Below are 11,696 nucleotides of genomic sequence, written 5' to 3' on the forward strand. Positions count from 1 at the left end.
AAGGTCATTATGCAGTAACTCATCAATAAATCAAAGGTGCATTAAATATAATTTCGTTGATTCAGTTGACGCAGTAAAAATCACGTGCTCCGGGTGATTATGCTAAGGTCGGATTCACACGACCCTCTCCTTTTTGCGTAATACCTAAAGAATTGCGTAAAACCTAGAGATGCGTAAAACGAACGAAGGGAAGAAGGTCATTATGCAAAAACTCATCAATAAATCAAAAGTGCATCAAGTATGTTTTGACGCAGTAAAAACCATGTGTTCCAGATGACTATGCTAAGGTCGGATTCACACGATCCACTCCTTTTTGCGCAAAACTTAAAGAAGCGTAAAATGAACGAGGGGAAGAAGGTCATTATGCAGTAACTCATCAATAAATCAAAGAATAATTTCATTCATTTAGTTGACGCAGTAAAAATCACGTGCTCTGGGTAATTATGCTAAGGTCGGATTCACACGACCCTCTCCTTTTTGCGTAAAATCTAAAGAATTGCGTAAAATCTAGAGACGCGTAAAATGAACGCAGAGAAGAAGGTCATTATGCAGTAACTCGTCAATAAATCAAAGGTGCATCAAGTATGTTTTGACGCAGTAAAAATCATGTGCTCCAGATGACTATGCTAAGGTCGGATTCACACGATCCTCTCCTTTTTGCGTAATATCTAAAGAATTGCGTAAAACCTAGAGAAGCGTAAAGTGAATGAAGGAAAGGTCATTATGCAGTAACTCATCAATAAACCGAAGGTGCATCAAATATAATTTCGTTGACTCAGTTGACGCCGTAAAAATCACGTACTCTGTAATTATGCTATGGTCGGATTCACACGATCCTCACTTTTTTGCGTAAAATCTAAAGAATTGCGTAAAACCTAGAGATGCGTAAAATGAACGCAGGGAAGAAGGTCATTATGCAAAAACTCATCAATAAATCAAAAGTGCATCAAGTATGTTTTGACGCAGTAAAAATCATGTGCTCCAGATGACTATGCTAAGGTCGGATTCACACGATCCACTCCTTTTTGCGCAAAACTTAAAGAAGCGTAAAACGAACGAGGGGAAGAAGGTCATTATGCAGTAACTCATCAATAAATCAAAGTATAATTTCATTGATTCAGTTGACGCAGTAAAAATCACGTGCTCCGGGTGATTATGCTAAGGTCGGATTCACACGATCCTCCTTTTTGCGTAATACCTAAAGAATTGCGTAAAACCTAGAGAAGCGTAAAGTGAATGAAGGAAAGGTCATTATGCAGTAACTCATCAATAAATTAAAGTATAATTTCATTGATTCAGTTGACGCAGTAAAAATCACGTGCTCCGGGTAACTATGCTAAGGTCGGATTCACACGATCCTCTCTTTTTTGCGTAAAATCTAAAGAATTGCGTAAAACCTAGAGATGCGTAAAATGAAGGCAGGGAAGAAGGTCATTATGCGGTAACTCATCAATAAATCAAAGTATAATTTCATTGATACAGTTGACGCAGTAAAAATCACGTGCTCCGAGTGATTACACTAAGGTCGGATTCACACGATCCTCTCCTTTTTGCGTAATATCTAAAAAATTGCGTAAAACCTAGAGAAGCGTAAAACGAAGGAAGGGAAGAAGGTCATTATGCAGTAACTCATCAATAAATCAAAAGTGGATCAAGTACATTTTCTTGAGTCACTTGATTGGTGATTATCCTAAGGTCGAATTCACATGATCCTCCCGTTTTTGCGTAATATCTAAAGAATTGCGTAAAACCTAGAGAAGCGTAAAACGAATGAAGGGAAGAAGGTCATTATGCAGTAACTCATCAAAGGTGCATCAAATATGTTTTGATTCAGTTGACGCAGTAAAAATCACGTGCTCCGGATGATTATGCTAAGGTCGGATTCACACGAGACCCCCCCTCCCTCCCCCCTTTTTTGCTGCGTGAAATCTAAATACTCTGCGTAAAAACGAACGGGGAGGGAGGGAATAAGAAGGTTACACTCGCGTCGTTCGGTTGTTTTTATCCTAAATGCTAATTTCGCTTCCTTAATTTCCCTAAGGGCGACGCCTTATATTAACCGGGCGCAGCCATCATGAATATTGTTCCGGAGGCGAATCGCGCCTCCCTCCTCACCCTCCCTCTCTCTCGCAACGTGATGGTATTTTCGGTCCTACAACAGAGAGAGAAGAAAAATCAAGGGGGGTAGATAAGGTTCCCTTGTATAATAAATTTAATTAAATTTATCCTTTTAAAAAACAAAGCGCGGTCTTAAAGGGAGCGAGCGGATTTATCTTACTAAGGGAGGCGCTTTTTCTGGAAGTAGGAATTCACCCTCTCGCTCACTCCCTCTTAAACATTGCGACAGCAAGAGACAACTAGTCAACTAAAGCTGGAAGCGGCAAAAACACAATAACTAGAGGTTCCTAACGATAAATAAGGACCTTGGTGCCGAATCCAATGGCGGAATGGCAAATGAGGTTCAACGGTTCTTCTGAGCCGTTCAACTGTTTTTTTGCGGTAAAAAGCGTCGAAGTAGGTGCCGAATTCGATGACACAATGGCAGGCGGACTGCCTGGAAGTATTTAAACGTTTGTTCAATTACCCCAGTCCTTCCCTCGTCATTTTTTGACTCTCTCGAAGTGACTTTCCCTAAGACCTCTTTCCAGTTTTCTTCCAAACAAGTGGTTCTCTGGAAATCAGCCCTTATAACCTTGAAAGAAGTGCTGGAATAACTGGAAAACTGGAACTTTCTTCTCTCTTACAGCTGAGTTTCTTTCCCTTTTCGACTGTTTCTCAGTGAGTTTCTTTAGGAACTCTTAGGCTTGATCTCCATCTAGCAGACGTCCTAATAAAACGGTACTGGTACTGACCTTGAGCCCATTAAAGGTCAAACTTTGTTCCGATCAGTCGCAAACGGGCCTTCCTTGCATTTTTAATTAGTAAGGGAGAGAAGGGAGAAGGAGAAGATTTATGTATTTTAAGTCGTGACTGGGTGGAACAATGGGGAGGCATAAATAACGTTTGCGATTCCGATTAACCCTCGTAGGGGGGGGGGGGTGAAGGGGCGAGGACGAAGACTTTTCATCCCCTTTAAGCTCTAAGACGATGACCGCGAGAGACAAATTGAGCGGAATTAATTGATTTTAGGGCTTCTCTATGCTCGAATATTCGCAAGGAAAATATCTTAATTTTATTATCGTGACTTGGCAATTTTACCAATCATTAATGACTTATTGGCACGGTGTTCACGGTCCCTTTAATGAATTTTCCTGTTCCTTATCCGGTTGCCTTGGCCTGAGGGCGTCGATAAGCAGAAACACGCGTGACGAATTTTGTCTCTCTCTATCAAAGTTACCTAAATATTCCTCAAGTCTCAAGGTACGGTTTGCAGTGGGGCCCAAAAAATCGATATTACGCCCCTTCAAGGGCTGAAAAAAATACTTCTAGTACCCGAATGGTACCCAAAAAGTAATCAGATACTTATTGGTTTAGTGTCTTTTATCCTTGAAAATTTGAACTGGTTTGCTCTCTCCGTTCTTGAGATATCGTGGACAAACCATCAATTTTCTTATACCTCCTCTTAGGTCTAAAAGAAAAATTGTTTTCCAGGCCCTAAGTCTTCGAATTGACTCAGTTTAACTCCCTTGAAGGTGGTTCTATTATATTCTATCCCAGGCAGTTGAAATGCGGGCTTTAAAGGCAGTTTTACTTGAGTAAAAGGCCCCTAATTGTTCATTCTAGGGGCGGTTTTTGCTGGTTTTTAACTGATTGCTTCACTAAAACCTCAACTGCCTGGAAGAATCTAAAGGGAACTATAAAGGCTCGGTCTCAAAAGTATTTATTAACTCTAACAGTAGATTACACGTGTTTTGCTCTCATATTAAGGCCATCATCAGACCTTAAAGTTGGATAAAATTGAGTCGACTACAGAACATGCTTTACCGTCACATTATACACACAGTAAAAAAAAAAGGAAGTGTAAGGAGGAAAATAATTTGTCTCTTATTGGCAAGTGAATATCTCGGGTTCTGGTGGTCGGAATTGGGAAATTCTTGATTTATTGACTAGTCTAAAGTCTTTTTTAGTCTTTTTTGAAAAAATCACTAAAATCCGTTGACTAGAAGTCAAGATAATGGAATTCATAGTCCAGGTGTGCCTGTAAGGAGGAGAATAATTTGTCTCTTATTGGCAAGTGAATATCTCGGGTTCTAGTAGTCCAAATTTATAAGTTATTGATTTGTGGACTAGTCTGAAGCCTTTTTAGTCTTTTTTGAAAAAATCACTTAAATCCGTTCACTAGAAGTCAAGATAATGGAATTCATAGTCCAGGAGTGCCTGTAAGGAGGAAAATAATTTGTCTCTCATTGGCAAGTGAATATCTCGGGTTCCAGTAATCCAAATTTAGAAATTTTTGATTTGTGGACTAGTCTAAAGTATTCTTTAGTCTTTTTTGAAAAAATCACTAAAATCCGTTGACTAGAAGTCAAGATAATGGAATTCTTAGTCCAGGAGTGCCTGTAAAGAAGAAAATAATTTGTCTCTTATTGGAAAGTGAATATCTCGGGTTCTAGTAGTCCAAATTTATAAATTATTGATTCATGGACTACTCTGAAGCCCTTTTAGTCTTTTTTGAAAAAATAACTAAAATCCGTTGACTAGAAGTCAAGATAATAGAATTCTTAGTCCAGGAGTGCCTGTAAGGAGGAAAATAATTTGTCTCTAATTGGCAAGTGAATATCTCAGGTTATAGTAGTCCAAATTTGCAAATTTTTGATTTGTGGACTAGTCTGAAGTCTTCTTTAGTCTTTTTTGAAAAAATCACTAAAATCCATTCACTAGAAGTCAAGATAATGGAATTCTTAGTCCAGGTATGCCTGTAAGGAGAGAAATAATTTGTCTCTTATTGGCAAGTGAATATCTCGGGTTCTAGTAGTCCAAATTTCGAAATTATTGATTTGTGGACTAGTCTGAAGTCTTTTTTAGTCTTCTTTGAAAAAATCACTAAAATCCGTTGACTAGAAGTCAAGATAATAGAATTCATAGTCCAGGAATGCCTGTAAGGAGGAAAATAATTTGTCTCTTATTTGTAAGTGAATATCTCGAGTTTTAATAGTCCAAATTTAGAAATTGTTGATTTGTAGACTAGTCTGAAGTCCTTTTTAGTCTTTTTTGAAAAAATCACTAAAATCGGTTCACTAGAAGTCAAGATATTGAAATTCATAGTCCAGGTGTGCCTGTAAGGAAGAAAATAATTTGTCTCTTATTGGCAAGTGAATATCTCGGGTTCTAGTAGTCCAAATTTAAAAATTATTGATTTGTGGACTAGTCTGAAGTATTCTTTAGTGTTTTTTGGAAAAATCACTAAAATCCGTTCACTAGAAGTCAAGATAATAGAATTCTTAGTCCAGGTGTGCCTGTAAGGAGGAAAATAATTTGTCTCTTATTGGCAAGTGAATATCTCGGGTTCTAGTAGTCCAAATTTAGAAATTCTTGATTTGTGGACTAGTCTGAAGCCTTTTTAGTCTTTTTTGAAAAAATCACTAAAATCAGTCACTTACAGGCACTCAAAGTGTCTCAAATGCCTGGAAGAGACCCTCAAATACTCTCGAGTAATTGGAAAAGACTTAGAAAGACTCAAAAGTCACTTACAGGCACTCAAAGTGCCTCAAATGCCTAGAAAAGACCCTCAAATACTCTCGAGTGATTGGAAAAGACTTGGGAAGACTCAAAAGTCACTTACAGGCACTCAAAGTGCCTCAACTGCCTGGAAAAGACACTCAGTAACTCTCAACACACTTAAGAAGACTCAAAAGTGCCTTACAGGCATCTAAAGTGCCTCAAATGCCTGGAAAAGACCCTCAAATACTCTCAAGTGATTGGAAAAGACTTAGGAAGACTCAAAAGTCACTTACAGGCACTTAAAGTGCCTCAAATGCCTGAAAATGACACTCAGTAACTCTTAAGACACTTAAGAAGACTCAAAAGTGTCTTACAAGCATCTAAAGTGTCTCAAATGCCTGGAAAAGACCCTCAAATACTCTCGAGTGATTGGAAAAGACTTAGGAAGACTCAAAAGTCACTTACAGGCACTCAAAGTGCCTCAACTGCCTGGAAAAGACCCTCAAATACTCTCGAATGATTGGAAAAGACTTAGGAAGACTCAAAAGTCACTTACAGGCACTCAAAGTGCCTCAAATGCCTGGAAAAGACCCTCAAATACTCTCCCCTAGTGGTGCCCAAAATTTCAAGTGTTCGGTAAAAATAGTTCCCGTAACCCAGTGGTACCCAAACCCTAATTAGACACGTATCGGCTTAATGCAATCCCATGACAAATTCCCACTTTTTCTGCAACAAGAATGTTCACCTTCAAATTCGGGGAGTTTTGACAATTTTGACAATCTTGAGCCTTTTTAAGAAAATGACGTTTGAGTGACATTGACAGAGCGAGTGACAACTGACACCTTATAGTGCCGCGGTTGCCACATCGAACTGTCATTCAATTGTATTAATAACGACTGACAACTCTGTAAGAATTACTGCATATGGCGGCACCTTAAGGCGCGTATACATTGAACCGCAAGTAAATGAGCGAGATAACAATCAAATCAAAACCGGAAACTGCGTAACGGTCGGTTCCTTACGCCCAACTGAATATTTGCATCCGATTCCATTATTGTAGAGATGCAGTTCGGTGCACAGATTGACATGCCCCGTATTGTGACGTTTCTTTTATTTTCTGGTGAAATAGGTAAACCCTCAAGTAGTAGCGGCCCTTATAACATGTTGTTCCGTTTCCCATTATGCATATAAATAAGCGGAAGTCAATTGCCGGAAACTTAAGATTGACACATTCGACCTCATTATTTTCCGCATTTGCGTTCGATTGATACTCGATCGAGATATGTAATTTTTTTGAAAAGATTGACCGTTGGTACGTTTTTTTCTCATTTAGTATTAGGGTTCCTTTGAGTGTTTCTTCTTTGCACTCCACTGCATTTAAATAATTATATGCTTGGTTTCATTTTTTTTTGCTCAGATTTGTAACGGTTTTAAATTGAAAAAACACAGTAGTAGTAGTAGCAGTACAATGAAACTGTGCTATGGGAACATTTTTTGGACCCTAATTACTCCTTACCTCCCTCTCCCCCCCTGCCTCTCCCAATCTTTATTCTACGTGGGTGTCACCCGGTAACATCATCCGTGATAACGTCAAAAAAACCCCCTCGAGAGGGGCGAGACGGGGGGAGCAATAGACAGTCACGACATCCCTCTCGCTTTCCGTAATTACATTTTTTTTTTAATTTATCTTCCTTAGCGTTTTCCTTTTTTTTTTATTATTCTTCTTCGTCTTCTTCTACTTTGCCGGAGAGGACAAAGTAGGCCGATAAGAAGGGCACAATACATTTTAGGGCCGTCACTTTATAAATTTATAAAAGGTCCTTCCGCCCCCCCCCCCTCCCCAAAAAAAAAAAAACGTCGTCTTTTCTTTCTGCTTTTTGGGGATGACATCGAGATATATGAAATGGCGTGACGCGAAGTAAGAAAAGCCACCTGTACCACAGAGATTGTTTAATAATTCACCCCTTAAGGTCCCCTTGAGGAGATCTTTTGTCATATAGGTATAGTAATTTCAGGAAAATTAATTGACACAGTCATTATAACATCTGAGTGGTATCAAAACCCCTTTTGATTTAGCAGAGAACCAGTTGAGTTTGTCCCCTTCAGATTCGGTTGTTGAAACAGTATATATACAGCGTTGGCAAAATTGCTACTTGCGTGTGTATAAATAATTAACGAACGACGTAATAGAGGACGCTGCTGAATTGTAATAATAATGATAATAGTAATGATAATCTCCCGTGGAGGGTCGGGAACGAGAATAGCCCTCCGGTATGCCCTGCCTGTCGTAAGAGGCGACTAAAAGGGCACTTTCCGAATCAGGTCCTGGTATAACCCGGTGTTTTCGTGATGTACGGAATGCCATTAAACCCCTGGTATAGTTAGTTTGAATTTTTGAAAAATCAATTTTTGGTGAAAAAATCGATACGGGGGGGTATACCCGAAAAATGAAAAATTCCAAACTTTGAAGTTCGATATCTCGGCTTCCATGGGAGCTATCAGGAAAATTCCAACGGTTTTCTCTTAATTTCGTCATTCTGAATCCAATGAGACCTTCCATGAGGTCGTAGCTCTCATATTAGCTGAGATCTTGCACTTTTGGTGCCCATTTTTGGCCTCAAAAACGAGGTTCAAAAGTGGCTTTTTCACGATTTTCAAAATGCTCTAATTCCCTTATTTCTGCTCGGATCTCGGTATAACCCGGTGTTTTCGTGATGTGCGGAATGCCATTAAGCCCCTGGTATAATTAGTTCGATTTTTTGAAAAATCATTTTTTGGTGAAAAAATCGATATGGGGGGGTATACCCGAAAAATGAAAAAACCCAAACTTTGAAGGTCGATATCTCGGCTTCTATGGACTCTATCTGGAAAATTCCCACGGTTTTGTCTTAATTTTGTCATTCTGAATCCAATGAGACCATTTCTGAGGTCGTAGCTCTCATATTAGCTGAGATCTCGCACTTTTGATGCTCATTTTTGGGCTCAAAAACGAGGTCCAAAAGTGACTTTTTCCCAATTTTCAACGTGCTCTAATTTCGTTATTTCTGCTCGGATCTCGGTATAACCCGGTGTTTTCGTGATGTACGGAATGCCATTAAGCCCCTGGTATAGTTAGTTCGAAAACTTGAAAAATGAATTTTTGGTGAAAAATTCGATACGGGGGGGTATACCCTAAAAATGCAAAATCTCAAACTTTGAAGGTCGATATCTCTGCTTCTATCGACACTAACTGGAAAATTTCAACGGTTTTGTCTTAGTTTCGTCATTCTAAATCCAATGAGACCTTTCCTGAGGTCGTAGCTCTCATATTAGCTGAGATCTCGCACTTTTGATGCTCATTTTTGGGCTCAAAAACGAGGTCCAAAAGTGACTTTTTTAGGATTTTCAAAGTGCTTTAATTCCCTTATTTCTGCTCAGATCTCGGTATAACCCGGTGTTTTCGTGATGTACGGATTGCCATTAAGCCCCTGGTATAGTTAGTTCGATTTTTTGAAAAATCATTTTTTGGTAAAAAAATTCGATACGGGGGGGTATACCCGAAAAATGAAAAAACCCAAACTTTGAAGGTCGATATCTCGGCTTCTATGGACTCTATCCGGAAAATTCCAACGGTTTTCTCTTAATTTCGTCATTCTGAATCCAACAAGGCCATCCGCAAGGTCGTAGCTCTTCTAATAGCTGAGATATGGCACTTTTGAAGCCCATTTTTAAGCTCAAAAACGAGGTCCAAAAGTGATTTTTTCACGATTTTCAAAGTGCTCTCATTCCCTTATTTCTGCTCGGATCCTGTTATAACCCGGTGTTTTCGTAATCTAGGTGATCCAAATAAGACGCTGGTATACTTAGTTTGATTTCGAAAAAAATCAATTTTTGGTGAAAAAATCGATACGGGGGGGTATACCCGAAAAATGAAAAATTCCAAACTTTGAAGGTCGATATCTCGGCTTCTATGGGAGCTATCGGGAAAATTCCAACGGTTTTGTCTTAGTTTCGTCATTCTAAATCCAATGAGACCTTTCCTGAGGTCGTAGCTCTCATATTAGCTGAGATCTCGCACTTTTGAGGCCCATTTTTGGGCTTAAAAACGAGGTCCAAAAGTGACTTTTTCAGGATTTTCAAAGTGCTCTCATTCCCTTATTTCTGCTCGGATCTCCGTATAACCCGGTGTTTTCGTGATGTACGGATTGCCATTAAGCCCCTGGTATAGTTAGTTCGAAAACTTCAAAAATGAATTTTTGGTGAAAAATTTGATACGGGGGGGTATACCCGAAAAATGAAAAATTCCAAACTTTGATGGTCGATATCTCGGCTTCTATGGAGGTTATCGGGAAAATTCCAACGGTTTTGTCTTAGTTTTGTCCTTCTGAATCCAATGAGACCTTCCGTGAGGTCGTAGCTCTCATATTAGCTGAGATCTCGCACTTTTAGAGCCCATTTTTGGGCTCAAAAACGAGGTCCAAAAGTGACCTTTTCAGGATTTTCAAAGTGCTCTCATTCCCTTATTTCTGCTCGGATCCTGTTACAACCCGGTGTTTTCGTAATCTAGGTGACCCAAATGAGACGCTGGTATACTTAGTTTGATTTCGAAAAAAATCAATTTTTGGTGAAAAAATCGATACGGAGGGGGTATACCCGAAAAATGAAAAGTTCCAAACTTTGAAGGTCGATATCTCTGGTTCTATGGACTCTATCTGGAAAATTCCAACGGTTTTCTCTTAATTTCGTCATTCTAAATCCAATGAGACCTTTCGTGAGGTTGTAGCTCTCATATTAGCTGAGATATCGCACTTTTAGGGCCCATTTTTGGGCTCAAAAACGAGGTCCAAAAGTGATTTTTTCGCGATTTTCAAAGTGCTCTAATTCCCTTATTTCTGCTCGGATCCTGTTATAACCCGGTGTTTTCTTAATCTAGGTGACCCAAATAAGACGCTGGTATACTCAGTTTAATTTCGAAAAAAATCAATTTTTGGTGAAAAAATTCGATACGGGGGGGTATACTCGAAAAATGAAAAATCTCAAACTTTGAAGGTCGATATCTCTGCTTCTATCGATCCTATCTGGACAATTTCAACGGTTTTGTCTTAATTTTGTCATTCTGAATCCAATGAGACCTTTCATGAGGTCATAGCTCTCATATTAGCTGAGATCTCTCACTTTTGATGCTCATTTTTGGGCTCAAAAACGAGGTCCAAAAATGACTTTTTCCCAATTTTCAACGTGCTCTAATTTTGTTATTTCTGCTCGGATCTCGGTATAACCCGGTGTTTTCGTGATGTACGGAATGCCATTAAGCCCCTGGTATAATTAGTTCGATTTTTTGAAAAATCATTTTTTGGTGAAAAAATTCGATATACCCGAAAAATGAAAAATCCCAAACTTTGAAGGCCGATATCTCCGCTTCTATGAACCCTATCTGGAAAATTCCAACGGTTTTCTCTTAATTTCGTCATTCTCAATCCAACGAGACCTTCCATGAGGTCATAGCTCTCATTTTAGCCGAGATCTCGCACTTTTGATGCTCATTGTCAGGCTCAAAAACCAGGTCCAAAAAAATCACTTTTCCACAATTTTCAAAGTGGGGGGGACAATACATGAACATGGGTACCACCACCAACTAAAATCAAACAAAAAAAAAACCCTGCCACAACCCTGAGTATAAGTAGGCACGAATGCTACACACAAAAAGCTTCGATGCTTCCTGAGGGCGATTTAGTCCCCACCCCAATCACTTTCTTACATAAAAAAAAACAGGGGCGGCTCTAAGGGTAGTTTAAACCCCTTCCCCCCAGCCCTCTCTCAGAACCTCTTTTTTTTATTCAAAGCATCTCCATTTAAATCCTTTTAAGATAACCGACTCTCTTCTATATGCTTCCTCGTGACTTCGTTCCGCGCGGTTTTATTAGGACTTAAGCCCTTCTTACTGTTAGGGGGACCTCAGGCTTTAATTAATTAGTTTGCGTTAAGAAGCGACTAATTAAAAACCTTCCACTTTAATATAATCGGCACAAAACATTGATGCCCAAGTTGGATTGTTCAAAGGCTTTCGATTGAGTTATTCTAGTCTAGAGGAGCATCGGCTTACTTTACTAATAAAG

The sequence above is a fragment of the Anthonomus grandis genome, chromosome 20, assembly GCF_022605725.1.
Source record: "Anthonomus grandis grandis chromosome 20, icAntGran1.3, whole genome shotgun sequence".
Taxonomy (NCBI): Eukaryota; Metazoa; Arthropoda; class Insecta; order Coleoptera; family Curculionidae; genus Anthonomus; species Anthonomus grandis.